General features: G+C 52.8%; 1 protein-coding gene and 1 pseudogene across 1 annotated transcript in view; both read right to left on the bottom strand.

Annotated features, from left to right (window-relative positions):
- Positions 1 to 25,526, bottom strand: part of ASIC2 (acid sensing ion channel subunit 2) — a 303,957-nt gene that overhangs the window by 58,750 nt on the left and 219,681 nt on the right. The window lies entirely within an intron of this gene.
- On the bottom strand, positions 819 to 1,847 carry LOC148595705 (protein lin-28 homolog B pseudogene; annotated as a pseudogene).

Below are 25,526 nucleotides of genomic sequence, written 5' to 3'. Positions count from 1 at the left end.
GCCACCAATCCCTCTCGTCTCTAACGAAGCGCGTGGTCCCAGCGGGCACCAGACAAAGGCTGCCCCGCAAGGCCGCGGTTGGAAGAGGCAGACGAGGCCCAGGGCTTCGGGCAAGGCTGCTGCTCCCTGCACTGAAGGGGCTCTGCAGCAGGCGCCTGTTGTTCTTCACCGTGCGCGTGCCGTATGGTCACGGGAGGCTGGCCGAGCAACTGCAAGTACCCATCTACCGTTATTCTTAAAGCATTATTTATCCCAGGATCGTATTTGCTTTGCATTCATTTTTCTCAAAACAAAACAAAAAAAAACAGACAACAACAACAAAAATCCCTAGGGAGTTCTCTCCATGACCTTTCATAGTAAACAAGGGTAAATCCCTTCAAATCAATGGGGACTACTTGGGACCAAAAGAAGTTGCTGCTGCTGCTGCCACCATCACCAAGGTCCTCTAAACTTTCACAGAATACAGCGGGGTAAACAGGATGGTATCCTGCTTCCACTCAGAAGGGTCTGCAACGACTTATTCATTCTCCCCTACACAACAGTCATGTACATTACAATTATAACCATATTAATTTAACAAAACATTTTGAGAAACCAGCACAGAAACTACACATTCATTGTCTTTCCTGGAGCTTTAAACTCCTCATCAACAAAGGATCGTGGCAATGAGAGCCATATTCACTCATGATACTGCCCTTCACAGGCACGAGGTGGGTAAAATTCCAGGTCAGCTACTGATAATGAAATAATTTCCCCTGTATTGTATGAGGTAGACATCCCAAGAGGATAAAGAAAATGGAAAGTTATGACAAAAGCTCTTAAGTTTTTTTTCTTTTTTGAACAGAAGGCCCCTTTCTGCTTGGTTCTTCGGGTGATGCAGATAACTTACTTGAAGAAGCTTCCTGTGGCGATCTGCCTGACCGCTCTGAGAGCTCTGACCTTCCCTCCTGAGAATATGATGGAGATGAATAGCCGTACGTCGCTCCCCCTTCTCTCAGGACAGCAGAAGTGGAAGGCTGCGGTTCAGCTTCATGTCTTCCCTGAGAACTAGTGGGCTGTTGTGAAACAGTTTTATGGGGGCAGTTAGCCACCATGTGCATGATGCTCTGACAGTAATGGCACTTCTTTGGCTGTGGAGGTAGACTACATTCTTTAGCGTGATGATCAAGGCCACCACAGTTGTAGCATCTATCTCCCTTTGGTTTTCTTTTTTGTGCTGTCTTCCCTTTGGGTCGTCTTTCACTTCCTAAACAGGGGCTCCCACCAGGGCCTGTTACCCGTATTGATTCAAGGCCTTTGGAAGATTTCTTAAAAGTAAATTCCACTGGTTCTCCTTCTTTTAGGCTTCTAAATCCTTCCATGTAAAGCTTGCTTTGGTGTACAAAGACATCAACGGGAGACTCCAAGGGGCTTCCCTCTCGATGGCTCATGGAGATGAACCCGAATCCCATTCTCACATTGAACCATTTGCAATGGCCCGTTCCGTGCAAAACCTGGGATTCCTCCTCTTCCTCCTGCTCCGGCATCTTGCCGGGCTCGTCTCCGCCTTCACTCGCCCCTGCTCCCTCTCGATCCTAGAGAGGAGTTGAAGAGTCCTGCCCTCGCGCCTCCCGCTCCTTCCTCGTTCTGAGCTATCTTTTCCTCCTTCCCCTTTTCCCCACCCTGGGGACCGCCCCCTCCTCCGGCCTCCACCCCAGACGCTGACACTCGGCCCTCAGCTCCCCCACGGAGTCCCCCCCGGAGGAGTCGTCTGACACCTCCGCCGCCTCCTCTTTCAGCCGGTACTGAGGTAAAAGTTGCCTGATAGTTCCCCAAGTCTTCAATTCTTTTGCCGATTTACTACTCATACTGTACTCCGCTAGTGCAGTAGTACAGGCAGCCCAATGCTGGGGAAACACAACATCCCCGGCATTGTGAATCGCCCCCTCTCTCAGGAGCCGCTCGATGCAGCACTTAACTGCGCTAGGTTTCACAGAAACATCCCATTCCCGAGCACACGCTAACACGACCTTCACGATCGCCTCCATGGAGTCCTCGCCGCTTCCCCGGCCGCCCCCTCTCTCAGGAGCCGCCTGCAGAATCACGTCGGGGTCCCACCCGGGAACCCGGGCCAAATGAGCACAGACACCACTATGGTGGATGCAGCAAATGGCCTTTACTGCAGCTACATCCGAACTTATATAGGGCACCTGTGTGCGGAGGCGCGCCCCGTAGCCAGTAGCGTTAACGTCGCCTCATACGGGCACGTGCCCCTCTCCCCTGCACGTGCCCATCTCCCCTGCACGTGCCCATCTCCCCTCTTCTTTCCGCACAGCACGAGATCTTCCGACCGCCGTACCCTACACCCCTTTTTCTCCTAATACAATCCCATGGGAGCACAGGGAGCCAAGGTGCAGGAGCCCTTGGACAGGGAAAGCCAAAGGAGAACAACGATCAGGAGCTGGAAACCTGCCTGCCTGCACGGAGCTCACCAGAAAGGCCCTTCCGTGGACAAACAAATAAGAAAAAAATGCAGAACTTCTGTTTTCCTTCCTGCTTCTGCCCGTATGAATGCCAAATGCTCCCCCATTCCCACTTAGCCACGGGAGATAACAGCACATTGGGTTTATCACGTCTCGAGGGTGGCTGAGAGGGGACTGAGATGAGACATTCTGAGGCAAAAAGAAAGGTGAACGTGATCGTCCAGATGAGTGTTTTTCACGAAAATAGGCTTTACCCTCCCGTAAATGTGCATTGGCATCACAGTATATAGTAAATTCCTAATGAACTGTTCCCAGAATAATTGCCCAGGACAAATAATCAGTGCTTCCAATTTGTTCGGCTTTCTCTGCTATTCTGGATGAAGCAACGTGGCTTCTCCGCGATAATGAGAAACACCCGATGCCGCCTTTGGGAAAGGAGGAGGCCTTGGGTGCCAGCTTGCTAGCGCCGGGATTGCTATCCCAGCCGAATCCACATCCCGGGGGAGCGTGAGGGGGAAGCATCCCTGCGTGCACAGGGATCTGCGTGGGGAATCCCAGCCTGTGCACAGGGATCTGCGTGGGGAATCCCAGCCCGAGCACAGGGATCTGCGTGGGGAATCCCAGTCTGTGCACAGGGATCTGCACAGGGAATCCCAGTCCGAGCACAGGGATCCCTGTGGGGAATCCCAGCCCGTGCACAGGGATCTGTGCAGGGAATCCCAGCCCGTGCACAGGGATCTGCACAGGGAATCCCAGCCCGTGCACAGGGATCTGTGCAGGGAATCCCAGCCCGTGCACAGGGATCTGCACAGGGAATCCCAGCCCAAGCACAGGGATCTGCACAGGGAATCCCAGCCCGTGCACAGGGATCTGCATGGGGAATCCCAGCCCGTGCACAGGGATCTGCGCAGGGAATCCCAGCCCGAGCACAGGGATCTGCACGGGGAATCCCAGCCCGTGCACAGGGATCTGCACAGGGAATCCCAGCCCGTGCACAGGGATCTGCACAGGGAATCCCAGTCCGAGCACAGGGATCTGCGCAGGGAATCCCAGCCCGTGCACAGGGATCTGCACAGGGAATCCCAGCCCGTGCACAGGGATCTGCACAGGGAATCCCAGTCCGAGCACAGGGATCTGTGCAGGGAATCCCAGCCTGTGCACAGGGATCTGCACAGGGAATCCCGGCCTGCGGCTGCCCGGCCGCGCTCCCAGGTCTCACCTCAATGACTCAAATAATTGCTAATAATTAATGCAATGAGGTGACTCATCTCCTAAGGAGCCTGGAAGCGGCAGGAATCCTCCCTGGCCGGCGCGTGCAGGATGGGAGCTGTTATATAGACCACGAGTGCTGGATAGATGGGTGCCCTGCAGCTGCTGTTATATAAAGATACATGATAATTAATTTCTTGAAAAGATTAAGAATTGGCTGCTCGCATTCAATGCTACTTCTCAGCACGGCGGGAAGAGACCTCTCTGTCCCGAGCAGCGGGACGTGGCTGCAGGATGACCGAGGAGCATCCCGTCGCCCGCAGGGTTGGACCGACCTTCTCAGCTCTGCCCGTGCGGCCCCACGAGCTTTGGTGGCAAAAACTCAGAGCTGCTCCCAGGAGAAACAGCCTAAAAGCCATCGGGACACGCAGGAGAGCTCCTGGTCCTGGTCCTGGTCCTGGTCCTGCCGGGATGCCGGGGACTGGCCCGGCCAGGCACGCACCACTGATGACTTTGCCAAGAACCTGGGAATGTGGCATTAACCCAACGATGCCATTGACCCAATCCCTGCACGTCTCAGGAGCCCGAGCGGGGAGACTCCATCCGCGTGCAGGAGAGCAGCAGCTCTGAGCGTTTGGTGAAGCTCAGGTGGGCAATTCTGGCTCAGACGGAGCAGCTGCGATAAGAACGCGAAGCTACGCGGTCGGCAGCGTGCGCGGAGCAGCCTCCTGTCCTCCCAGCCCCGCTCCGAGGGGAGCACGTGTGGCAAAGGAAGCCAACGCGGCGGGTCCGTGTCCGTGTCCGTGTCCGCGTCCCGGAGCGCACGAGGGCAGGACGCGGCCGCGGGGCAGCAGCTCCTGCAGCGGCGCAGCCTGCAGCCCGTCAGCACGATCCACGGCGCAATTAGGGACAATGCAGAGCAAACTAGTAGGAGAGGATAACGATCAGTCAAGATTGACTCGTCGTCTTTAAAACTCCAGGCTGCCTCCTGGTTATCTGGCATTTTTCAAAGCAACCCAGCTCCGTGCAGGTGTCATCAGCTCCTTAGGCACGACGTCCTGCAAGCACCTGCGGCCGTCACCTTTCTAGATGCTTCCCTGCTCTAAGCACAAACGAAGCAGATATTCTCCTTCCTTAGGGGGGAGAATCGCTCCCGACTGATGCCCAACCCCTTCCCCACGTGGACCAGATAGAAGGGAAATGGAAAGGGAAGTGGATATTGGCGGCTGCTTCCAAGGACCTGGGAAGAAGGAAGCAAGGTGCAGCTAGGAGAAACCCTGCAACCCCTGCAACTTTTCCTGTGAGATCCATGCCTGAGAACCAGAGGCTCTGAAATGAGGAAAAGCTCCTGGCATGACCCCTGCGCTACTCACTGGGTAATGGTATTTCCAGGAATATGTCCCCAGGCAAGTTTGCAGCGTGTATTCACAGCTGAATTCTTCGGCAGCAAGAGCAATGAGCAAAGATTTTTGTTCTCTGGCTTTCAATACTCATAACATTTCCATTTTTATGGCATTTGATTATGCATTAGACATTTAAAATGCATTTATAATATTAACCTCTGAAAAGAGACCAGTCCTAAAGCAGCTCCAATTGCCTCTTTAAAATGCAACGCTCACAGTTGTCTGTAGTTCAGGTGGCCTGAGTCAATGAATCAAAGATTGTGAAAACAAAGTATATAGGAAATAAAAAGAAAAGAACACGGGGGAAAAGCTCTCCTCTCCTAACAAATGACCCGCGGGGCAGCACCAGCCGCTCGCTCGTTTGTCACCGCGGCGTTCTGCTCGAGGCGCCGCACGTTGCCATTGCAGATGCGGAGCCAATTTGGTGCTTGGTCAGCTGGGGACATCCAGGAGGAGGAAGGCGGGAGCGACCTGGTGCCGCAGGAGCCTCCGGCCTGTCCCCCGCAGCCGGGACGGGACCACGGGCGGGAAGGGAGAGGGCACCGCGTCCATCGGGCTGAGGAACCACCGGGCAGGTCGTTCTGCAACCAGAAAGCGGGACCGGGAGCTCAACCTGCAGGTTACTGCCTTGTGCTGAGGTAGCTCAAGATTGTCCTGGGAGACAGGGACAGGGACCTGCGTGTTGGGGCTACTGCCCCCAGGGCGGGAGGGGAGAATGGTCTAAAAGGGGTGAGAAACGAGGTGTCCGGGACGGCTGCAGGGCAGAGCCGTCTGTCACGCAGCACCGTGCAAAGCTCCAACACCAGGCGCTCGTTCAGATCACCGGTGCTGCTCTGCCCTCCGTCACTCCTGCTCTCCACGGGGACGAGGAGGATCTCATTTTGTGCACAGTATTTCCTCCCGTTTGCAAACACTCAACACAACTATGGCGAGCACCAGAGAAAAGCCCAGAGAAATCAATAGCTGGAAAGAAGGGCAGCGTCTGCGCCGCGAGAGGGGACGAGACGCAGCACGAGCGGAGAGGGCTCAGCCCAGCCCCGCCGTCATTCCTCGCGCGGGGAGCCTGCAATTCCATGGTGTCTCCCCACAGCGCGGAGCTGCCGCGTGCCAGCGCTGGGTTTGTATTCAGCAGAGCAAACAGCAATCAAAACGAGATGCCGGGGCCATGGAGCCCCAGGAACGAGGCCGGAGGAGCCCGGGGCCGCGGGATCCGCACGGATGTGCACTGTAATTACGCTTAGTTGCTCCCTTCTTTTATTGTAATTCACTTGGTAATTATCATTAAAGAACTTTAACGCAGTTGTTCCCATTAATCCTAAATTAATTATAAGGTAGTCCATACTAATTTAACAGTGTGGTTTTCTTTTCCCCTAGTCACATGTTTTTATGTGTTGGTAACGCTTGTTGGTAACATGCCGGGAGCAGCCTGGTTGGAGGAGCCGGAGCTGGAGCTATGGAACGCTCTCCTGGTGCCCAAGCTTCCCTTTGGAGAGGGCTGGATGGCAGAGGAGCTGCTTGAGGGGGGATGTCATCATTTCAGATGTTCCTGACGTTCAAAACTGACATAAAAATGAGTGGTATTTCTCAGAAAATAATAAGCATGTCTTTTAGAAACACCAGTATTTCTAGATGAAAGGTTTACAGGAACGCGTGGTTTTGATCATGCGGATGGCCTAAGCTCTGCTCTTGCAGCTATTATGTTCTATTACCGTTGGGTAGAGAACTTTGGCTGGAACTTTTTTGCTAAAGACAATAAATCAGCAGCACCGAAATACTGCAAGATCAACTGAACTCCATTGTGTTTTCCAGCGAATACATTAAATGTTAGAATGTGCAATGTTTTATTAGGAAGATACCCTGGTGACAACGTCAGAGGGCAACTGCGTTTCCTCTGGAGTTTTCCTCCAAGATGTAAATACCTCGGAGGAAACCACAAAGCACAAATATCTCCGCTATTCCTCCCCGATGCCTTGGAGCCCTCGTCACGGCCCTGTTCCTCGGGGGCCTTCGCTGCCCTCGGCAGCTCTTCATCCTCCTCCCTGAAGGGCCATCGCACGGGACGCAAAACCCTGCAGGCACCGGGTGCCAGGGCAGCTCCTGGGACCTTTGCATTAAGGCCTGTGTGGAGCTTCCAGGGTGCCAGGCTGGAGGGCAGGTACCCGACAGTCCCCCAAATCCATTTTGCAGCCCCGTTTAGCCCTTTCTCTTCATTCCCACTACTACTCGTGGTGGTTGTTGCTGCTACAGGCGCGCTGTACGGGTGTGCGCGCCGCATTGTGCTGTGCTGCGCGGGGGTGTGTTTGACTCAGCCCCTGTCTCGGGATGCTCTCCGAAAGCAAGCAGGAATAAATGAGTCTACATCACGCTGTGCTAATTAGGGAGCGCTGCTGACAGCGTGTTGGACGTCCTCATTTCGAGACAGCCTGAGACGAGGGCCTTCCACAGCTCATGTCTATAATGGGAATCCACCAGGCCACGAGCCTCTGGTTAAAAATAGCTAGTCGTAATTAAAAACAGAATTCAAGGCACAAGCGGCAGGATCACGGGGAGATGTATCTCCTTGTAAATACAATATTTAACTACCTAATAAACATTCAGCGCGCTGCCAAGAAAGAAGAAGTCGGGAGAAGGTCAGTCCTCCCGCTCCAAGTCGTGCAAAGCAGCAGAATGCTTTCAATCCCCTCAATATATGCCACATCTTCAATGGGATTTTCATTTACCTGTAATATTTAACATAAACTGCTTTGCAAGGAGAGGGCGGGCTGCATGGCCCTGGCAATATATCTGCAGCAGCAACGTCTTTGTGTCTTTGCGCCACCTCTGCTCTGCGTTTCTCTTTGAGAAGTTCCTTGGAGGAGCTTTGCTGGGAGAAGATTAATGAAGTTCAAGGCTTGCCAATCACACCCACAGCCAGAGACAGGAGGGAAGGCTCCCAGGAAACGGTTGATCACCAACGTGAATGATCACACCAGCAGGGAAGTGTCACTACCCGTAATTACATGCTATATATTAGAGATGAATATTGCGGCTACTATTGCAGTCCTACCCAGGCTACATGAAGAGCAGCTGCTAGTGAAGGCTCCTCCGAGGTTGAAATCTCAGCTGCTGGTCCTCAAAAATGGGGACTATGGACAAATCAGGTTGGGTCCCCCCTTCCTGAGAGCTTCCCAGGTGTCCAAATAGTCCAGGGCTGTTTTGTTCCCCAATGACTTGTGGCATCTCCAGAGAAGGGCTGGAAGGGGATGGGAGACCAAGGGCTCTGTAGGCAGTGGGAACCCTCAGCACATGGTTTCAGCTGGGCGGACAGCTTGCTCCCGCGTGCGGCTCGGCACCGTGCGTGGAGCTGCTGCTCAGACAGCAAGCGCACGAGTGACGAGCATGGGCCTGGAGCAGAGCCAGCAGCAAAGGGCTTGCTAGTAAATACTGCCCTGAACCTCGGGACGCGGCCTCCTTATCGGTTCCTGGCCTTGGTGAGTGAACCTGGGGCAATGTTCCTGGTGGGTGCACTGGAGCGGTGCCTTCCAGGCTGCAGCGCTTGGGCCCTTGCTTGGAGGTTTGCCCACAGCACTGGGCGCGAGGGTGGAAGGCAGGGAGAGCTGATACTCTGCATTCCCCCTGCTTCCTCCTGGAGCTCTCAGTGCAGGTTCCCCCGCTCTGCTGTGACTCAGTGACAATTTGCAGAGACGGATTCGGGTCTCGTTTGAGACCAGGGGGTCAAGGGAGAGGCGCTGGAGTCGGCGGAGCCGCCCGCCATGAGCGCGGTGCGGCCGCGCGCCCAGGCCCACGTGCCCACGGCTACGCGTCTCCACCGGAGCGACGTTTCCCAGCGCTCGTGGAGGGAACAGTCACTATCCCGCTGGCTGCTGCTAACGAACCTCACCGCGCCGGGCCAGACCCTTAGGTGGGCTGCACTAGCGTTCCTCGTCACAATTAAAAACACACCATGACCAACCGGCCCCGCAGCAGAGCATCCGCTCCGGCAGAGCGGCTCTTGGAGGAGGTTTCCCACCGTGTCTGGCACGGGGTGGCCCTTGTGCTCTCACTCATCCTGTGCCCAGCAAAGGTTAACCCAGGGGCCAGCGCAGGGCAGAGTCGGGAGCTGGGCTTTGTCATTGCCCAAAACACGGCGAGGTGTCACCGGGCCACGGCCGGGCTGAGCGGCACCGGGTCCAGGACAGCCTGAGTGCTTGGTAGACCCTGTAGCTGGAACTGCGCAGAGGTGGTTTCATCCGCTGAGGGTTTTCCTTTTCCCTCTTCTGGTTCCCCTCTGGAAGTAAGAACTGACATTCCGTCATCACGTCTGCGTGTTTTCACATCCTGTCAGGGCCTGCAAAGGCTCAGGGAAGGATTAACAGCTCTGTGTTTTCTCCAGCTACTCCGAGCCTCGTCCTTGCAGGAGCTGTTGTGCTTTGGCACGGGGCTGTTCTGGGGGCATCCAGGGAAGCAAAGGGACCGACAGAGCAGCCACAGGACCTCCAGGAGGACACCTGAAGTGTCCCCTGCACACCCGAAATCGCATCAAACACCTACAGGGGAGCCACTGCATCACACCCATCGGAGTGACACACACGTCCCCCCGCCAGGCACGAGGAAGTGGGGAGAAAGCGTCAGAAAACAGAGTCCTTGAGAAGAGCATTTGCTTTGTAAAACCAGGCTTGGGAGCTGGATGCTGCTGTTTCTGTATAATCCCCCAAAAGCTGCTCTTTGTCTCCTTAAATAAAATCAGCTGTAGATATGTGCACGTTTCTATGTGTCCTGAGAGACAGAACAAGAATGTTATCGTCACCAGTGGGGGGAGAGGGCAGCAATGAATTCTTCTGCAAATGTCCATTTATCTTTCCAAATTCATCGGCTCTGTCTGACCTAGGGTCCATCTGGAGTTTACATCCACCAGCTATTTTAGCAAACATATTTTAACAGCCCCAGCCCTCTCTGTGAGGGTGGATAGCTGGTGCTAGGTTCATGCAAGAGGCCCGAGGCCCCCGGTTTCTCTTGCAAACACCCCGGTGCAGGCGTTAGGGCAGAGCTGCCCTGGGCCCAGGGCGTCCTGCACCACGGCCTGGCGCTCCCAGCCCCGAGCAGGGAGCGGAGCTGCTCAGAACTCCATTTATTGGACCTCAAATGCCTTAGCCAAGACTCCCTTTAATCAAATTCAAGACCAGGAATAGCCTTTGACTGCTTGATGCAGACGGGGGGCTGTTATTTTCAGAGATGGACTCGCCACCCTCAAGTGTTTTCGGGGAGAAGCTTCTGCAAGTCCAACACTCTGCTCTTTTGCAGCCACACAAATCCATGGAAATCTGCGACACTCCCGAAATCCCCAGACTCCAGAGCTGACTGCATTACCGGCGTCCATGCGGCAGCAGACGGAGGAGCTGGATACAGCCCTTGGAGCAGCTGGAGAGGTAAAAGGGATATTTCTCCAAGAGCTACCACATACTGTCAGGCCACATCCCCTATGGGCTGAAAACTGAAGGTATCACTGCATTGTTAGTGGCAGTGTGTGCAAGATGTGAATTTTCACCCCTCTTCCTTCACTACTTCTCACTCAGTTCTTTCCTCCCCTGCTTATGACTTATTCATTCACAGAAACTCACGTGGGATGTCGGTGGGACAGGGTTGGTTCAGTTGGAAGGTGAATTCGTTTAGGCTGATGAGCTGCAACTAAAGCCTCCCCCTGTGCTCTGGGTCCCTCGACACAACCCCGTGTCTCTGGGCAGATGGTGCCCAGGCTGCTCCCGTTGGGGGAAGCCGTTTGGCTCGGCACCACGGAGCGTCACCCGTTATCCGCACGCCGCGGACACGGGGGATCTCCCTGCAGGTTCCTGCAAGGACAGAGCAGCCTCCAAGCGCCTCCAGGGATGCGCAGGACCAGGTGCCTGCAGCATGTTGGCCAACAACAGAACAACCTCCGATTACAGCACTGGAGTCCTTAGAAACCAACACTACGGACCTCTTCCCAGCCCCAAAGACGCAATATCTTGACATGTCCTGCTGGCTCCCATTGCTGCCCACTGCCATCCCACAGGGAGGGGAGAAATAGAAGGCCACATCCCTTGGATTCCTGCAGATCACACCTGCCACCTCCTCCAGGGGACAGGAGCCACTTGCCATTCTTTGCTCCTACCAAGAGGTGGCAACAGGCAGTTCTGTATCGGCCTTGGCACACGGGGAGCCTGGGTTCTCATTCCTGCCGAGAGGACACGGACACACACGGCCTCCCCCCTGGGTACAGCGAGAGGAGCTCCTGGTCTGCAGCGGGGACAGGGACGCGTGGGCAATAAAAGCAAATAAGGGCACTCGCCACGCAAAAGTGACATTGATCTGAAAGAGCAAGAGCAAAACTGCCATTTGCAAAGAGCAGAGCATCTCCAGGGAAAACCGGGGAGCATTACCAATAGATGGATAGTTGGGAAGGAGCACAAAATGAGAAAACTGTTTAATAATGAGGCAAGGAATGCTCAATTAGAGAATGATATAACACCCCCTGTAAGCAACGTCAGATGACACAGACATGGTAAAGCCAAACACAGGAGTTTGAAGACAGTGAGTCAGCTCCCTTCCCTCTTCCCCATCAGCCAGACACCGCAGAACGGCCACCAAGGGTTCATACATATGTGCAAACATCTGTTTCTCCTTTTGGCTTCTGGACCTTGGAGGACGCACATGGGTCCCAATCCTCACCGTACAGTCCAGAGGGTCAGATGCTTAACAGGGAAGCAAGAGAAGAGCCCGAGACCCTCCCCAGGCACAGGGCTCCACGAAGCAGGGATGCATAAAGCCCCAGAGCTCCGCGAGGGGCACAGCGACACGGGGAGAGCGGAACAGGGAGCCCCGGGGATCTCGGGGGCTCCGCATTGCTTGGATTGCTCACACTGCTCCCTCGGGCACCATCCCAGATGCCAAGTGCTGGCTCTGCTCGTGCCCGTCTGCAAGCTCAGCAGCAGACACCCCTCACCCTTCCAGCACGGGCCCCCACTGCCATTGCAAGAGAGCCCTGTCCCGCGGGAGGTGACGCGGCACCTTCTGCAGAGGAGGCCGGGGAGACGCCTCCACCGAGGCGCAGTTTGGCACAGAGCATCGACCATTCTGTAGATAAAACCTCTGAAAATATTCCACAATACGTATATATGTCCTTAATGAGCTGAGATGATATAGGAGGTTATGCCCTAGGTGGCTGTTGGATGGGATGGATGGGCATGTTTCAGTGCAGAATCAACCAGATTAACCAAACCGCTACCGAAGATGAACAGAACTAGTCTGTGTTGCTTCCCACCGACTTTCACAAAGTCAGTCTCGGAAAGTCTTTAAGCTGCATATACCTATAAACGGGGCATATTAGCGTTTTTGTACACCTGCCCTCTACTTACACACCTCTCTCAGGCATCCTCTACAGAGGATTATCCAAGAGGATCCCGGTTCGGGATGCACCTGGCTTATTCCACTTATTCCACCTGGCTCATTCCGCAGGGCTGAAGGCCCCACTGCTTCCCCAACCTCACGGCACCGAGCACCCTCGAGCCAAACTTGGTCAAGGCCATGCAAAGAGCTGGGGCAGGGAGCCAGGAGCCCTGCCTGGTTACACGGTGCCTCGCAATAGCACATCCCGGTTAGCCGCGATCGGGGAGCGCTCTTACACCAGCCTCTGTTCCTGAGCACTAGATAGGAACCTTCCCCACGGGGACAAAGAGCAGAGATTAGAAGAAAAGGAAAATTCAGATGTAAGAAAGCAGCTGTCAGTTTAAAATGAAGCAAATCCTCATTCTTTGTGTCTTGGCGCATTTGTATCACTCTAAATTGAGTGTATGTAAGCCCAAAACCAGAAGATCCTATCAAAGCATTCAGCCACATCTCATGCAACATTAGGTGAACAGCAGAGTCACCACCCAACACAATCACTTTGAACCTGCTGCGACAGCAGCCCAACTAATTGCATCTCAGATTAATGATTTTTTTTTTGCTAAAGCCCTAATTGCACAATGAGAGCCTTACAGGTTGCTTTTAACTAGTGAACCATCTCCAAATTAACCAGGCTAACCTGCAGCGGGGCTCATTTGCCTGCAGTAACTACCAGAGTTTCTCTCTGCTCCCCAGCGCAGAGCACTGGTCTCTGCTCCAGCAGAGCGGGTGCCCCAGCCTGGGCATTAGGGGCAAGTTGTGAGTGTCAAAAAGAGCAGCGAATCCCGTGTGGAGCTGCCTCCGAGCGGGAGGGCAGAGCTATCCGCGCTGTACCTGCTCCTCGGCACGTCCGCGTGGACAAAACCACGCTCAGCTCCTGCCTATTCGAAGGCAGCAAGGCCCATTCTCCAGGACTGAAGGTTCTGCCTAGTCCTTCGACCCCGGGGTGCAATAACGCTGCCCCTCGCAGGGCATCCAGGCCGTGGTCAAGCTCCTGGGGTGGATGGATTTGGTTGAGGTCCTGGCAGGGCAATGGACACGGGACGGGGCTGCGAGAGCTGCCGGGGGTTGCACATCCTGCTGCTCGTTTTGTCATTCCTGACAGTGCCGGGAAGGGAGACCAAGGGAAACGTGAAGACGATACCACAGTTTGGTCTCGCACCTTGCCCTGCTCCGGCCTCTCTTCCCACCTACATTTTTCCCGTTCTCAGTGTGTGAGTGACAACACGGCAGCCCCTTTGCCTTCCCCACATCTCATTCCAGCAAGGAGCAGAGCAAATTCCTCTCTCAGCCCTTGGTATCACAAGGTTTTTTCTCTCATTCCAGAGTAATTATTTTGGCTGCTCTCAGCTGCTCCTCTCCACTGCCTGTTGCTATGGCTGATTGATTGCTGTTTTTCTCTTAGCCTAAATTCCTGTCTTGTCAATATGGGAAAGTCACTTTATGCCATAGATAAAGAGCTCAGGTTTGCTCCCTATGCCGTTGTCTAGGTTATAACAGGAAGGACTCCCTGCTTTAAAGAGACACAAGTTGTTTATTCCGAAGCTTCCGAGAGCCCTCCTGATGCACCGGGGTCTCAGCCTGCTCCTGTGACAGCCTCTCATCGCCAACACATCTTTCTCTTTTCCTCCATCCGGCCCAAAGCCCAGCCTGAAAGCAGCTCTCCAGAAACCCTTCTGTTTTTCTTGTGTTCTTCCTTTTCTCCCTTGGCCACGTTGACAGCCACCCCACAGACAGCGAATGCATTGAACCAAACAGAGCGGTGCTGGGCTCAGCCCCACAGCAGTGCCCGCACTGTGCTCCAATCCCCAGCCTGTTCTTCTACCCTCACAGGGAGGTGAGAGGTGGAAATTCAGCCTCCCCATAGAAAATTCCAAGAATCCTCTGGGACTCAGCGCTTCACTGAGACGGGAAGGATGCCCGTTGCCAGCACGATAACGAACGGACCTTTCATCCCATCCTCACAACAGTGAGGACATTTGGGCACGAGGAACAGTGATAAATTAGGATGTGTTTCATTACAGACAGCGTTGGGGCTGCGCGGTGGCGTTCCTGGGTAGGAACCGTCACGGCAGCACGGTGCCTGCTGGACACGGCCCGAGGGCTCCCGGTCCTGCTCAGCACAGGGCCAGCAGCTCCTGCCTCGCGGCACCCGACCCAGCGCTGCAGAAATCCCTGTTCCTCCGGGCACCGCGCGCTGTCCGTGCAGCGCGGGACGCAGATGCACCCGGGCAGCGGCCGCGCGGCTTCGGAGGCTACAAAGGGTAAGTGGTGGCAACGCTGCAAGCACCGCGTGCCCCGCACCGCGTGCCCAGCGTTCCAGTTGATTCTGGGTATTGATTTTGTATTTGTTGACGATGGCCTTGGCAGTAGGTGAGGGTCCTTAGCCCTCTTCTTGCAGGGAAGCCTGCAAACATCTGTAAAACGTGTTGTTTGCTCCGCTAGACCCCAGCTAGAGCCCGGCGCCCCTTGGCTCCTCTTGCGGTGCCGAAGTCGCGTTCCCCCTCCAGCTCCAGCAGCTGCAGCAAAGACCAACCTGGAATCTGCTTGTTCTGTAAGCCAGGGCATGCCTTGCTATATGTATGTATACATCATGCATACACCAAGCCCAATCCCTCCCACTTCAATGCAGCTAGCAGAGGTTTAAGGGAAAATCCAGGTTCCAATCCCTCAGCCCCTGCACAGACTGTTCAGCTTGCAGAGTCCAAACCTGTGGGGTTTTTTTTTGTTTTTGTTTTGTTTTTGTTTTTGTTTTTTTTTTTTCTCTTGCAACTTTTTCCTTATCTCTCACGCTGTCCCAAGGGGGGGACTTACCCTCTCCTGCACAGTCTCCAGCAATATTACAGCAAATAGAACCTGTCACTTATTCTTTACAGCCACAGCTTGGCACTTGTATCCCAAGGGAGGCGTATTTGCCTTTGTATATATCAAGACAAGACTCAAACACCTTTGGATTTCAGTCTGTTGGAAAAACAGCATTTTGTTTGCTTTGTGAGCGATTAGGATAAAACTCATCTGCCTCCAGGAAGGTCTTTGCAGCACAGCGGCCTTGCTACAAAACAACATGCTTCCCCTTAGAGAGCCTTTAAATTTGCACTCCTGGGCTCCTGCTCACTGGATCAGTTCTGCCTGATCCGTCTCTCCCATGCAAACCGCGACTGTGGCTGGGTTCCAGTTTGGGGCTATTGGCGATTCCGAAGAGATGCTCGGGATGCAGGAATCCTGCTACGAGTTCGTACAGCAGCTGGAGGCCTCAGGCCAGCCCCAGCACGGCCCAAGGAACTCTTCGCCTACAGTCAGTCTGTATTTCTGTATTTCAAAGCTGCATTTCTGGGACAATAGAATAGTCCCCAAGGGTCCCGCTCTGCCAACGCAGGGCTGGTGCCCACCCGAGCCCTGGCTCCGCTCCGGTTGTCACCTCCGGTTGTCACCTCCGGCCGTGTCCAGCACAGCTCACGGCACAGGGGCTCCCGAAGGAGGAGGAATAATTTTCAGGGAGGCTCCTTTGTGCATCTCCCTACCGCCGTGTGCCTATTCGTCCTGCTTACGGGAAACGGGAGAAGTTTCACCCTGCTGCACAGCATCTTCTCCATCACCGCACGTGGAAACCCCATCCCGAAGTTCCTGAGACGGCCTGGAGCGCTGCTCCAAGCAGCAGCACATCAGACTGGATGCTGCAACATTGCTTTTATTCTTTTATTTTCTCATTTCTGTTCATTAGCATGCTTTGCTCCCCACGCTTATGGCTGGTGGTGGCAGCATTCCAGTATTTCCAAACAGATAACCAAAAAGAGGGACGACTTCCCAACAGCAGACAGGAACCATAGGTGCTTTTGGGGATTTTAAGGACACTCATTATACCATAAACACACTCACTGGCCACTTTGCCAGCTATAATTCCAGAATCCCTGGTTTGCTAGATATTGCCTGTGAATGACCCTCCGTTTGCACACAAATCCACATTCCCGCGGAGCATCTCGGAGCAGACGGGACTGCGACTCCTGCACCCGTGCCCGAACCCTGAGGAAAGCTGCCGTGAACTCTGCAGAACTGGGAAGAAAACAAGCGTTGCTGTTCCCAGCCTGCTTGGCAGAAAACACAAGATTTTCCTCGCAGAGGCGGATGCTGCTGTTGAGGCTGCAAGCACCACTTCAACCCAATCCGTCTCATCATTGTTAATAATGAGGCTTTTTTATCACCTACTGGAGATCACACATTGTCTAAGCCCTTGTCATAAAAGGTCCTGCACTTGGACGAAGCAAGAGATAACCCCAAGTACAAGAAAGACGAAGCCCTGTCATTAATCCGTGCTCAAATCAAGTCATCCTTCAGCACTAAGTGATTAAACACTTCCTTAAACGACTTTCCTTTTCACTGCATTGCAGAAGCCCTTTGATCAGGAGAGACAGTCCAGGCTAATCTCTCTAATCCTCACATTGATTAACCACTCTGAGGAAACAGGAGGCCAAAAGGGTGTCCCAGTAAGCCAAAACATCCACCCATTCCCCAGCTCCAGGGACTGGGGTGGAAAGCCAGGAATGCCAATGTGGCACGATGCAATCCAGCACTGAGAAACCCCAGAACCACAGGAATGGGCAATGCCACGTGCAGGATAGAGCTCCTGGGCAGTCAAGAGATCTGGAAGCGGCGTCACTTTCCTCCCCCCTTTTGCACCCACTTCTCCCATATGGTCCTCCTCCTCCTCCTCCACGTTTCCTGCTCTCCGCTTGGCACCATCTGTCCTCCCGGTGCCTCCCCATGAGCGCCCTCCTCATCCTCCTTTGCTGGCATCTCCCTGGGAGCTCCTTGGACCAGGTGCTTTCCTGCGCTCCGAGCCGCTTGGCTTTCTCCTCTGCTGGCCTTTGTCACCTGAACCGGGACGGCAGGGCCAACCCTGCCCTGCGCTCCAAGCCACAGGACACCCGTTCCCACCGGGCTGCGACGGGTGCCCGAACCCGGCCAGGAGGCGCCGGGCGCTCTGCGCCCAGCAGGGCCGGTGGAAGGAGCCTGACTGCATTAGCAGCCGCTTCCCTGCAGAGCACCGTTCCCAGCGCGGCACGCCTGGCTATATCGGGAATAGCGCTCATTAAAATGATCAGCCTCCATCAGGCTCCGCAGCATTAGCGCGCTTAGAGCTGAAAGAGCTTCGTCAATGAAAGAGATGAGCTTCCCGCACGCCGTCCGGAGCGCTAGGACTGCACGGGCTCCAGTTTAACGGGGAAAATGGAACATTTGTGTGGTATCCAAACGATTCAGCGTTTTTGTCTTCACCATCATCAACTGGTGGTGGTATCTGAAAGCCCAAAATGCAAAGTCTTACCACAAATGCAATGCTGCAGCATGCCGAATGCTGGTTCAAGCACAGCAAAAATGCCTGAACTGAGATTTCTCCTCAAAACCACATGCAGGACTCTAAAAAAAGTGCAACCCATCTATTTCCACCAGAAAAGGAAATAGGAGCTGTGTACTCGGCGCATCAGAGGTTCCCAATAAGGAAAGCAATGTCACATCCCCGCGTGGTGCACGACCCGCCACGGCGTCCGCCCCCCGCGCCGGCAGCACAAACGGCTGCCAGCCCCGCGCGGCTGCCCAAGGAAGGGGGGAGCTGCGACTGCCTCCTCGGAGAAGCTGATGTCGGGAAATACACCCCCCTGCCAGGCGAGGCTCCTGCGGAGACGCCGTCCCTTGGCGCTGCTGCATCATCCCCAGCCCCAGCTCCGTGAACTAGCTCCCCGCTCCCCCCTTGCTGTGCACGCACTTTGCATACTTATTAAAAAATTAGCACTGTAATCTAGTTGCAGCCGAGCGTATCCTTTAAGCAGGATACTCCTTGCTTGGGCTTTTTAGCAATTCACACACTTATCTGTGGTTCCTCGGGTGACACGAGGGTTTACGTGGAGCCTTGCTGACATTTGCAACCAGGTTACCACAGGGAACCTCCTGAGGTTTAATTCTGATCATTACAGCTGCCCTGGCTTGATATCATGTGAACCCAAATGACAAGGGATTGCCTGACCCGTTTTAAGCAAAGAAAAAGATATTTTCCACCTGACAACTTGGGTGCCGGTACCATTTACCCAAAAACCTCCTTGAGCAATTCCTCTCTTCCAAAAATACAACGGCCAAAACCCTCATTGTGTCTACTGCCATTTAATAAGAATATAAAAGATAAGCAGATGCCAATATATTCCTACTTAAAGGAAAGGGTTTGCAATTACAACTCTGCGTTTGGCAGGGCTGAAAATATGTCACTTCTCCGAGCTGTTACCGGCTCGATCCCTCCGAAATGCTGGAAAGGCCCTGAGGGGAACCCAGTCTGTTGTGCACATACCATTCAAATATATTTTTATAAGAGCAGATTGTGGTTTTGTTTATTTAGAGCTTCTCCTTGCATATGCTTTACTATTTTGGACGAGGTGGAGAAATATTATTGCCTCTAGACACTGGCTACTGCATCAGCGATACCTACGCGAGATGCACGTGCTGAGGAGCCTTGCGGGAGAGCAGCCGATCCGGATCCACGGGAAATGCACGAGTCCCGTTTTCCTGAGGAGCCAGGTGCAGGGAACACGGGACCACCACTATCCGCAGCTTGAGCTTCCATGAGCTTCCGCACGGAAAAGCCAAGCGGCCACCACGACTTCCTGAGGGTTTAGGGCAAAACTCCTATTTTTAATGGAAGCCGGAACACAAGAGGGACCAAACGCCCCAGCGGGAGAGAGGAGCTGCCTTGCACGGGAAGAGAGCGTTTTACTGGAAAGCAAGGAACCCTCGGAGCAAAGACAGGACAACGTGCTGGCTCCAGGACTCCAGCAACCCCAACCTAATTGAATCCTGATGAAGTCACGTTTGCAGATGTGCCCTCTACAGCAAAACTCTTATTATTATGCAACTCTCCATGGTGAGTGTGATGCTATAAAAGCCTTTACTCGCACAACACTTGAAAGGATTCTCTGGAAATTGAGACCTGATTTAAAGCAAACAACAAAATCTGCCAAGCGAGTCCATCCGCAGCTCCTGACAATGATCTTTCCCATCCAGCAATAAAGCTCTCATCTCCGAGCGATCAACACTAGCTGCTGCCGGTACCTTCTCTAATTACCACTTTCAAAAAGGACATATTTTTAATGAGAATGCTTTTCTCTTCTCTCCTGCTTGCTTGCACAAGGTCAGAAAGGCTCTTTCATGTTCAGGTTGCCTCAACCTATGAAAAAACTGATGCAGCCTTAAAAATAAATGCCAAAACAGCCTACTTAAATGTTTCTTCAGCACACTCATGGACATAGAAATGGTGTTCTCCTAGCTGCCCCTGAAGGTTTCTTAGATGTAGCTGTCAATTCCTTTCCATTCAGTTCAATAAGTCAACTTTTGTTTTCTTTTTAATAGTAAATTGGAATTTGGAGAATAATCTTCCTTCCTCAGTCCTGCACTGTAATGGGTGTCACCACAGTGTCTGTGCAGGAGCCTCTCCTGCCTATTCTCTGATGTGGACGAGGAAAATAATAATAAGAAAAACCCCCAAACCTTTCCTTAGAGCTATTCAAGTCCTGCTGCAAACGCAGGGTCTGTTTAGGTGCTGTCTGCCTCGCTTCGTGTTTTTCATCTCCTGTTCAGGGACAGTTTTAAAGGGTGTTATCAGCTGTTTAAGGAGGCAGCATTTTGGGTTGCTTTAATGCTTCCTCATCACCTGAGGATGAGGAGGGGATGAAGACATCTCAATGAGGCTGAAGGTCTGACAATGCTCAGCTTGGAAGCTCCCGAGCTGCTGGTATGGAGGGAATTGGGGGACCACGCAGGAACAGGGGCAAAGGAAGGACCCTCAAGCCCAGCAGAGCAGGCGGGCAGGGTTGTTCTAAGGGAATGGGGTTTTTTGAAAGGGAAAAATGCACAAATTTCTCTGCTTTTCTCAATTTCCCTTCTTTTACATGACTGAGGCAGCAACCCAGGGCACGTGGCATCAGGAAACACAGCCCCTGACATTACGGCTTGCAAAGGAAGAGATCTGCTACCAAGAGTGGATTAATGTTATGAGTCATCAAAATCTAAATTGAGATGCAGGGAAAGGATTGAAGGGAGAGCACAGCCATGAATGAAATTAGAAATGAAGGAGTCTATTGCACTCCCTCAAAGGTAGAGGGCACATGCTTAATTCTTATTTAACAGCATCGTTCCTTGTGCCAATAGCTCAGAGATGAACAAGATGCCCTGGTCATCTGCATGCTGCAAAAAGGCTAGAAATGTTCTTCAGGGTAACTTACATGTATGCAAATAATCAAATGTTTAATTTTGCCTCTGATAAGCATTTTTAAGGAAACTGTAGCCTACTTTCTGAAACAGTCTGCAGGTAAGTGGGCACTTCTGCAAAACAACCCTGACTTCTCTGCAAATGAGCACCCTCCTGTAGAGGAGAGGCTCGGCCTGCCTGGCCGTGACACACCGGGCGCGAACCACGAGAAGCGTTTCCAGGTCTCACATCAAGGGCCCTTGGAAGTGTTGAACTTCCTGACAGATGACGCTCGGGGTCTCTCAGCGGGAGCTGCGGGATTTCATCTTCGCCTTGGCAGACGGATTGTGAAAGACTTGGAGCTGCTTTCCAAGGCACCGGCACCTGTGTTCCTACATATGTTCCACCATTTCTCTTTCCTCTCTGCCAGCTGCCCATACCCCAAACCCTCAAGAACAAGCCCGCATCAGCTCTGAGCTTGAGGCTGCCTTGGGGACACGGAGCAGAACCTAAATACTGCTTTATTTTAGACTGAAATCCACACGCAAGGTCCTTCCTTCTGAAGCCTTGATGCTGCCTCTTGGTCGATACCAGAGCCCTTTCTTATACCAAGATGATCCCTGCAGGGCACCTTTTGGCTGTCAGAGTCCCCGTGGTGGCTGCCACGGCCAAGGCCCTTGCAGGTAATTCACAGATTATAATTCATGAGCAGCCAGGAGAAAAAGAAAAACCAGCACGTTTTTACCTCCAAGAGAGGAGGCCCCCCAGGCAGGACACACAGTGCAATAACACCAGGGGTATGACCTTAGAAGCATGGTAGCGCTGAAAATACAACCTTGGGCAAAATAGCATCACACAAAAAAATTGTGGAGGCAAGACCAAATTCTACAGGAAAAAGTCTGACTTTACAATTTGCTACTCACCCTCATTAAACTTAATGATTTATTCCTCATAATTGCCACAAACAGGCAAGAATCCCTGAGTCTTGTTAATAATTCTCAGGATGCCAGAAGTAAAATTTAACATCCTAAGCAAAAATTAAATGGCCATAAAATGCCTCCCTCCCTCCCAGGAGACAGGTCTGGTTTCAACACGACAGCTAAATTAAAAGCCGAATAGATTGGTCACAACATCTTTTAATAAAGAGTCTTCAGCATGAAGATGGTGAGCAGCCGTGGGGCTGGCAAGGCAGCAGGGAGAACTGCTGGTGTGAAACTGAGGCAGATAGAGATGGGAACCACATGTTCCACAGTACCTGCTTGGAGCTGACGAATATTGACCCAGTTTAACTTGTTCTGAAGTCTTCAGGTCCAGCTTCATCTTTTAAGCCCCACAGAAGGGCATGCAACCTGCTCTGGATGTTCACATGAAGCTCTTTGTCACACAGGGAAATATTTCCACTACAGCCCAGTGGTTGGAGCACCCGTGGACTTGGATCCCGGCATTCCCCACTCCTCCAGAGGCTCCTGCACCTTCCTGACCACGTAACCACCAGGCGACTGGTGAGGTGGGATGGCTGGGAACGGGGCTCATCACAGCTCCTCACAGAACAAAAGCATTTTCTTCAAATCTGCTCTATTAAAAAAGTCTGTCTTCCCAATACCCTGGTAAAAATCAGACTAAGGACCCAATGCCTTCTAGACTTCCTGCCTTTATCTTATTTGCAAAAAGTTATGGAGAATTAGCTTTTCTATTGGGCGAATCTTTTACAGTTTTTTTTTTTTTTTTTTAAATGGTCTGCTCCACATTGCACAGGATCCAGCCCATCCCACCATTACACATCTGAGGACTTTATCCATGCAGCACAGAACCCATTTCCTCTGTTTAGCCAAGCAGCTCTCACATATTAGCAAATTCAATATTTAAATTGAACAAAACTAGCCGATATTAAGCTATTTCCAACACCAAGTATGACCTAACATGTTGTAAAAGGGAGATAAATTTTATTTAGGATCTTACTAAAGTTGGCACTCTGATCAGATTAGTTTAGCTTAATTTAATTAGCCAATTTAGTAGATCAGCATTCTCCATAGCACTGAGGTTCAAAAATCAACTATTCTGAATGAGCCCTTTAAAAAAGGCCTTTTCATTTGACTAGATGAATGCAAACTGTTCCAAACCACTCGAGGCTGAAGCTTCCAACAGGATGTCACATTCCTTGGAAGTTCAAAACCAACCAAGGGGATGTAAGTTTACAAACACAAAGGATTCAATTCTTTTTGTCTCAAACTTCAATACCTGTCTTAGTTTGATGGTCTGGCTGCTTTTCCTACTGCTGTCTAGAATTTGTTACATTTCTGATCATTAATGGAGGTTTCTGTGAGCATCACTGGACTCCCTGGGCTGAGGAACTTGATCTTCCCTGTAGCTGCCCAGGCCAGGGGAGGTCATTGCAACCTGCCAGGCAGTTGATCCAGCAGATTTACACAGGAACAACAGAAACAAACGGATCAAAGTTTTAAGCAAGACTTCATATACCTCAATCTCACTTTGGATCTAGCAAAGAGTCCAAAAGTAGAAAGAGATGTAATTATAGCACATCTTCATCACAATGGTCAAGCATTAGGAAGCCCTGGCATTCATAGGAAAACTCACATTAAGTTTAAAAAAAAAAAAAACAAAAAAAAAAACAAAAAAACACACACACACACACACAAAAACCAACCAAACAACAAACACACACACAAAGAATTCTACAAATTCATAAGGAAAATCTCCCACACTATCAAGTGTTCTATCCATAAAACACTGAGCTCCTTTCAAAGGAAACATAGTGCATTTGATTAAAAGACCTATTGAGGACCACTACCACGGACCTGGATATATTCAGGCTGCAGCTGAATTCTGTCTCCAGCCTCCCATGCAATCCACATCAGGGATTCTTCTCCTGCATTGAGCCTACCTATCTGTAAACATGAGGTTTCTTGCAAAAGCCAACTATGTGGAAAGAAGCTGTTCAGTTAAGATTTATGAATCCTGTACAATGCCATCGGGATCAGCTTGCAAATGATTTACCAAACAAAAATGGGTCCGAGTCCATAACGGACGCTACTCAAAACAAGAAGTTTGACTAGTGTGACATATTACAGCTAATGGCCATAAAAGGCATTTGCTGATATAGAGAGATGTAAATGTTAACTACATTATTTTTGATTTTTCCCCACGCACGGGTTTGTGCTTAAGAATTCTTCTCAGCTGGTGCCACCGTGATTGATAACAGACTAGCCGAGGGCTTGGCCAAAACTGCAGCGCGCCAGCTCGTTTGGGAGCATCCGCATCCCCAAAGGGGTCTATGGAGGCTGCTGCGACGGGGGCTCCGGGCCCGCAGGGATCTCTGCCAAGACGGGCTATGACATTGGGGATCTCCCCTCCCAACCCCTGTCTGCCAGGGCCCAGGAGGGGACAACGTCGCTGCGCTGCTCATCGGCGATCGCTGCCGGCACCAGCACAAGCACCAAGGCCATTCTGCGGCAGGAAACCTTTCCAAAGGCCACTCTTGATAAGGCACCTTCAGGTCCGGACCCAGCCCTTCCAGATCAAGAGCAGAGGCTGCTCTGAATAAGACACTAATTAGCCAATAATCTTGAACAGCTAAAGGAAAATGAGTATGACTCGCTGTCATTAAGTCGGGTTTGAAAGCCCTTACACACACTATATAAAGCACATTACAAATGATTTCATGATCCATCATGCCATATGGCTCCAGTGGCATGAAAGAGGAATGAGTGGCAGCCACAAAGCCCACAATGACTGTCATTTAGCTTGTCGCTAACTGCAGCTGGGAGCGAATGGAGAACAGCTCGCTCCATTTGTAATCCCTAACAGCCCAGGCCGCGGGGCCGCCCTTCGCAGCCGCCTCCGTTCGGAGGAGCTGAACGGGCTCCTCGTGCGCCGCTCAGGGAGGCCTCGTGGAGCAAGGAGGGCCATGGAGCGGTGCGGGGGGACGGGCTGCGTCCCCAAGGCCCCAGACCCTCACGCGGGGCCCGGCGGCTCCGTGCGCTCCGACGGGGCCTTGTGCTGCCCTCGAGGCCTCGCGCCGCCGTCCCCGCCGGGCGGCCACGGCCCGGTCCACCCTCCCCGGCCCATCGGCGTCGAGCCCACGAGTGCCCGAGCGCGTGCCGAGTTCCAGAGCCCGCCTTTGATAGCTTTGATAGGGCCGAGAGCCCTGTGAGGAGCAGCTCATTTTGGACCGCAAGTACAAAGAAGTCTCAGCGGGCAAAGAGAGGCAGGGAAAAATTAGAGAGAAAGGGAAAAACCAACAAAGAGGGAAAGGTCAGTGCTTTCCGAAAGAGGTTCTTCAGGCAACACGGGCCAGCTTTCCAGCACCAGCTGCACGCCTGGCATTCACCGGTCTCACACGCTGCAAAGCGGGGTCGGCTGAAACAAACCAAGGGTTTTGCTTCATGAGGGCAGTTCTGGAGTGAACAGACCCCAGGGAAGAACTGTGCTCTCAGCAGACACACACACCCCGACAAACGCAGGAGGAGCTGTGGGACCCCCGGAGCTGCTTAGGAAAGCGCACCCCGGGAAGCCGCCGGCGCGGACGGGCTGGTTGCGGCGATGCCGGAGGAGCCGCCTGGTGCCCCCAGAGCCGCCCCGGCCCGCGGGAGCCGCCTCGGGAAGGGGCGGAATTGGCCAACGCGACGCTCGCTTCTTGCGGCGGTCACCGTAGATCAGCTCTGCAGGACCCGGCCGCAGCACGAGGCAGTTTTCACTACCCAGGGGTCTGTCCCGATCAGAGGAGCCCTGACAAGTCAGCAGCATCAACGCACAGACGCTCCATGCATGTCCTTGCTCAAACCACCACCTTCCAGGGCCTGATTTAGCACC

Source organism: Tinamus guttatus, unplaced genomic scaffold (assembly GCF_059628265.1).
Source record: "Tinamus guttatus ecotype Peru unplaced genomic scaffold, ASM5962826v1 Tinamus_guttatus_pri_ptg000075l, whole genome shotgun sequence".
Taxonomy (NCBI): domain Eukaryota; kingdom Metazoa; phylum Chordata; class Aves; order Tinamiformes; family Tinamidae; genus Tinamus; species Tinamus guttatus.
This window is presented reverse-complemented; position numbering and strand designations above follow the sequence as displayed.